This window comes from Maniola jurtina, chromosome 2 (assembly GCF_905333055.1).
Source record: "Maniola jurtina chromosome 2, ilManJurt1.1, whole genome shotgun sequence".
Lineage (NCBI taxonomy): Eukaryota > Metazoa > Arthropoda > Insecta > Lepidoptera > Nymphalidae > Maniola > Maniola jurtina.
Window position 1 is genome coordinate 1,886,617 of NC_060030.1, and position 6,293 is coordinate 1,892,909.

The 6,293-nt window shown below is 35.8% G+C and overlaps 1 non-coding gene across 1 annotated transcript; it reads left to right on the forward strand.

Moving 5' to 3' along the window:
* The first annotated feature begins 912 nt into the window (after positions 1–912).
* Trnal-uaa lies at positions 913–992 on the forward strand. The gene has a single exon. It is a non-coding gene; the product is annotated as a tRNA-Leu (tRNA).
* Positions 993–6,293: the final 5,301 nt, after the last annotated feature.

Genomic DNA, 6,293 nt, shown 5'->3' on the forward strand with positions numbered 1-6,293 from the left:
AGAATAGGCAGACTATATAATATTATATTGCATCCAGGGGAAGGACATAAGGTCTAGTTTATAATATTAGTAGATGGATGATTGTCTATCTCGCTATATAAAAAGAAACTTTATGAACAAACTTCGTATTCAGCGGTTAGCGGCATAAAGTATTTCCAAATGAAAAAAGCTCAGACCGTTTGCAAAAAATAAAGGACAAAGAATAACGAGTAGCATCTCACAACAGATGGTGCAAAATTGTTCGCCCCCGGCAGAGTATTGCTTTGTGGCGGGATTGTCGATCAACTGGAAGCGTACTACAGAAAATATAGAAATACTATTGTTCTTTCATTTAATATTTAGTTCAGAATACTTTTGTATCTGCAAAATAAAGATTTATAGCTATAAAAGTGTTCAAAAGCGTATTTATAAGGTTGAATGTATGATTCACTTTATATCACACATGTAACGTGAATTGGAACGTCGCGTCGTCGCGTCACTTCACCGTTCTCGTTCTATGGCCGTCAACAACTATCAACAACTCACAAGGCTAAGTTAACACTCAACTTACATCTTTTTCCTAATTTTTGTGTATCGGTCTCTCTGTGTGTCTGTGCGCTCTTTACAAAGGTGTTTGAAAGGCGCATTTGGAACCCTAGTACCTTTAAGTTTACAAAATCAACTTACACACACTAATTATATAAAGTGTGTATGTGTGTGTTTGTAAGTGTGTATGTAAGTTACTTTTTCACGCAAACATTAAGTTATTTAATAAGATTATTGATAAAAGCTAAGTACTTTTATTACAGAAAATTAAAGATTTGCCACGGATTTTCAAAACCTAAATCTAGCAGGCCGAGTCTTGGTTATCATCAGCTAGTATTTATTTCAATTTATTACATACTTGCAGTGATTTAGCAGTACTAGCAGTAAGGCAGCGTGGCCGAGCGGTCTAAGGCGCTGGTTTTAAGCACCTGTCCGAAAGGGCGTGGGTTCGAATCCCACCGCTGTCAACTTTTTAAAAACCATCAAATAATTATAAGCTTGAGCTACCTCCTAACTTTACTTACTTACGTCCATTATTTTTTAATTAATTATTATCTTATGGGTATTAAAATACATGCTTTTTATGGTTCCGAATGTTGAAGCGCCTAAAGCTTCTTCTCGGCAAATGCACTTTGTTGCGAATAGTTTTAATAATGTTGACAAAGACCATAAATAATTGTTTATCCTAATGTAATTTTGTATTGTATATATTTTAAATATAAATTAATTAACTACATAACATATATTTATAAATTTGTTATCTGTTTAAAATGTCAGTTCATACAACATATTTTCTTTAACAAACATCAATTTTGTATATTTCTCGATAGTCATTTTACGTTTTTATAATTTCCCTTTGTTCTTTTCTCTTTGTTAAAAAACCAAACGGTCTGCGCGCCAATAAAATCATTTTAGAAGAAATATCTTTAATTTATCATCCACGCATCATAACCGAATCTCAAAAAGAAAAACGGAACTCTTATATGATCACTTTGTTGTCTGTCTGTCTGTCTGACCTTTTTATGAAAAAAAGCGCTTTACCTGTATATTCTAAAACAGATTTTAATTTATTTTTATACTTAAAAATACCCGAGTGCGGAACCTTCGGTGCGCGAGTCTGACTCGCTCTTGGCCGGATTCTTGTCACTGGAGATACGGAACTCTAAAAATACCCCTTGTACTTACTTCAGCTCAATATGCTGCATAATATTTTCAACCGCAAAAGAATATTTTCCGGAGCCTACAGTGCGGCAGCTTTCGCAAACTTCCGCAAACTTCCGCACTTCCGCAAACTTTAGCAATCGCCGCGCATTTGCGAAACGTAAACAGTTGGATTTATGTTCCCCTGTCATCATGCTCCCGGACTTGAAAATAATTCCCTGTTTTACGACTTAGGGCGTTTGTGTACTTATTCGTAAACGATTCGTCAGTAGATGATCCAACAGCTATATTATACCAACCGCATATTCCTAATTAGATAAGTTTTCGTGATACATAAAAATGGTGTACAACTGACAACTTTGACGCTCTCCCCCCCCCCCCCCTTCTCTGTTTTTTAAGATAAATAACAAAGAATAAAAAAATTACATATTTGTACTCTACTTTATGAGCTTTAGACCCCACAATATGATGGAGGAAGAATATTTTTTTTCCGACTCCTTTTCCATGAATCCTATCAGAGCCCCCTGAAAACTAATTTAAGTAATTTTAGATTTTAGATGTTCTGAAATAAAAAAAAAACAAAAAACTTCACAAAAAAAATTAATTCTAATTCAATATTCGGTTTTGGGTTCGGGTCTCTAGCTTGTACACGAAATGAGTTAGTTACAAACCTATTTTGGTGTTTGTAACTCATTTCGTGTACGAGCTAGACGACCCGTGACAAACAGACAGACAGTAGACCAACATTAATAGGGCTCCGTTTCATCATTATTAACATTGTCAATCGATAGCTGATGTTCACAGTTGGGCATTTAAAGATATCGACCCTCCCAACGAGTAGGGGGTCTGCTAACGCTGCGCTTACCGGCGCGGGATCGTCATTGTAGCACCTTGGGACCCCAACGTTTATTGATTTAGCGAAATATGTGCTGTAATCATAAAAATCGTATTTCATCATTTATTTCTGTAGCTACATAAAGTTTTTATGTCCTTTGTCATCGAGTTGCCAACGTCAATAATTTCCTGTTTTACGACACCCCCACATTTCGTATTTTGGAGGTGTTTGCACAATTTCAAATTAATTAACATTTGATTGCTGTACGTCCGTCTGTCATTTTATTTTGTGTGCATTTCAATTAGAAGGCACGGGCATTATCCAATTAATTACACATTTAAAAAACAACACAATACAAACTTAAAAGTAAATACAAAAATTAAAAATACTCAACATAAAATGCTTACTGTGTAAAAAAAAAACTTTGAACTTTTCGCGAGTTTATAGTTTGCGAGATATAATCCTCGCAACACGGCAAACACCGACTTACAATCATGCTCCATTGATTTGCAAATATAGTGTTTCACGCACGCACACTCAACGCACGTTTCACTTCTACACCTTTTCTGGCTTTTTCTATATGTTCAGCAGTGGTAGGGCGGATGGTGCATATTGCAGACAAGTGATGAATGAATCAATTTTAATGAAAGTTACAAGCTTCCTGTAGACAAATAAAAAACAGAATCTCATCAAACCTTGTTTCAGGCAAGTATGCGAACATATGGTGCAATTCTGCATATTATGCAATCATGTTATTATGCATAACCGCTTGTGCAAATGTTATGCATGCAGCGTGCAACCGCCCGAATATCTTGCTTAGGTTAACCAAATACTTTTAGCTGAAGAGACGGTGGAAAATTTTGAGAAGCTGCTTGATAAAGGCTGATGTAACTTGATTCTTCGTTATTACAATTTTTAATTTGTCTGCCATAAACTAAACATACCTATCAGTTCGTAAATAATTGTACGTCAACGATTTATCAGGTTTTTATGATGAGTCTCTAGTATTTGTATTTTTGTTCAGTATAAGATACTGCTAAAAGACTTCGTCCTCGTAGATTGAGTTTTTTTTAAATTTCGTGGAAACTCTTTGGATTTTCGAGATAAAAAGCAGGTATCTTATGTAAAGGATGCTATGTCTGTAAGTAATAAATTTTGTCAAAATTGGTTAAACGGATAAGCCATGAAAAGCTATAGGATAAAAGGCTGAGCTTTCAGTTGTCCCACAAAATTACTAATTAGCTAAACTTTTATCAAGCACTTCCTTAAAATTTCCAATCATCTCTCAAACCATCATCTTCAGAGACGAATTAATTAATAATTTACCATGCAATCAATATGCTTTTATTGTAAACTATAAAAATGATGATTAATATTGAAAATAAGAATTAAGTCAAACAGAATTTAAATTATGCGAATCTACGAACAATATGGTAAATGGTAATACTGCCGTGTAAAACAGCCACCGTTTTATACGGGTTAGAATAATAAGCAGGCCCTGGTTAAATACGGAGGACATGCTGGGTCGGAGAGTTACGATGTAGACGTGATAAGCATTTAGACCTCTCATACATTTAAGGGCCTAAGTGACCCTTGTTTGAGCACCTCTTTATGAGATATTGATATTAAAATGATATGGTCGACATATTATATTCATCATTCATGACCAATCGGTCTGGTTATATTTTGTCAAAAGGAATTATTGTTTACGATCAACATCAAAGATCTGTTACATTTTAAGTCCGCTAGCTCTTAATGTATTTGCCACAATCTTGACCGTAAAATAAAAGTCTTAAAAAATCCAGATTACAATAATTAAAAAATTGATTAAAAGAAAATGAAAACAGTCAAAACAAATCCAGAATACCAATGAATCAAAAATTTTACTAATATGCAATTTCGAGAGTGTTACTGTTTTTTGGTTTGTCCAAATTCAGAAGGACGAAGTTGCAAACATCATCTATCCAGTAAAATAATGATTATTATGAGTCAAATAGGTACCTAGTCCAGTTTTATAATATCATTCCTTTACAAGTGTAAATTCAAAATTTATAACACCCCTGACAAGTGAAGGTTACAATAACTAGAAAAGAGCTGATAACTTTCAAACGACTGAACCGATTTTCTTGGATTATAGCTAAGAACACTCTCGATCAAGCCACCTTTCAAACAAAATTAAAATCGGTTCGTTAGTTTAGGAGTTACGATGCCACACATAGATACACAGATACACACGTCAAACTTATAACAACCCTCTTTTTGGGTCGGGGGTTAAAAACTTAAATAAATATTTACCTACCACCTACACGTGGATCAAATTTAAATCTGCAACCATTCCCACGACTACCTACATAAGCAATTAATACACATTCAGTGCAACATTATTCACAACACTAATATTATTTTAATGTAAAATTTGCAGTCACAATAACGTTTTCAACCCTGCTTTATATAGCACTATTTTCTCAGAAATAGAAGCATTATAAAGGCAACGCAATTGTACAATGAACATTGTAATAGATTGTGGAACGTGCCAGCCCTAATGACTTGCACGAGAGAGCTACCTGTTTATTGAAACTAAATTGTACCTACTATTTACATAACATAATATTATTACTAGGTTTTTATAGGAAAATCTTCATAAGATACCTATCGTCCTGGGAAAGACATCGAGTTATATGTCCGATTTTTATAAACCCCTTCGGTGGCGCATTCCGAGATCTCTTACGAACACATCAGCGCCTCCCTTGTGCGACGCCCGTTTGACTCGTCCCAAAGGTTCTCAGATCTATCATCATCATGATCAACCAATCGCCGGCTCACTACTGAGCAGGGGTCTCGTTTCAGAATGAGAAGGGTTTAGGCTGCCCAATGCGGTTTGGCAGATTTCACAAACCTTTGAGAATATTATGGAGAACTCTCAGGCATGCAGGTTTCCTCACGTCACGATGTTTTCCTTCACCGTCAAAGCAGTGATACTTAATCGCTTGAAAGTTTCTCTTAACTCTGAAAAGTTAGAGGTGCGCGCCCGGGATCGAACCGCCTGAACTCACCGAAAAGGACGCTTAACCACTAAACCCTCACCCCTCAGTAGAAGCTTAGTAGAGGAATAGCAGAGTAGAAGTAGAGGTAGAGTAGAGTAAGGATGTCTCTTTACAATATGTGGTAGAGGAGTAGGTACGGTTGAAATTAATGGAAATTCCTCCAAGATTTTTTCTTTAGGTATACGAATTTAAACCTTAACTCAAAATAAATAAAGCTGCTTTAGTTTCTAAAACCATAACACTTCCATAAATTCGTAATTTACATACAAATATCCATACCTCCGTCTACATAAGCCGTGCTAATGCGCCTTGAATGTTATCAGCGACTCTTGACAAGGGACATGACGGCGGCTCTCATCGGCGGCGTTGGTGTGACGTGAAGTGTTATAATTTGCGCATGGAGTTCAAATTGATAAACTATCTTAACGTACGTGTTGAAATTATATTCACCTACTAGCGTCCCGCCCCGGCTTCGCACGGGTGTTCTATGGAAAAGTGGTTATAATGGCTAAAATATAAATGTTTGGTTTATATTATCGCGGACTTTTTTGTAGGCATTATTGAGTTCTACAACATTTCTATAGAAGTCAACCATACATCTCTAACCATTTAGGCAGCGTTCGCGAGAATCGTTAACGTACGGCAGTTTTTTCGACGCCTTACTCCACAATTTTCACTACCACGAAAAATCCTATCTATTTTCCGGGATAAAATATAGCCTATACGGA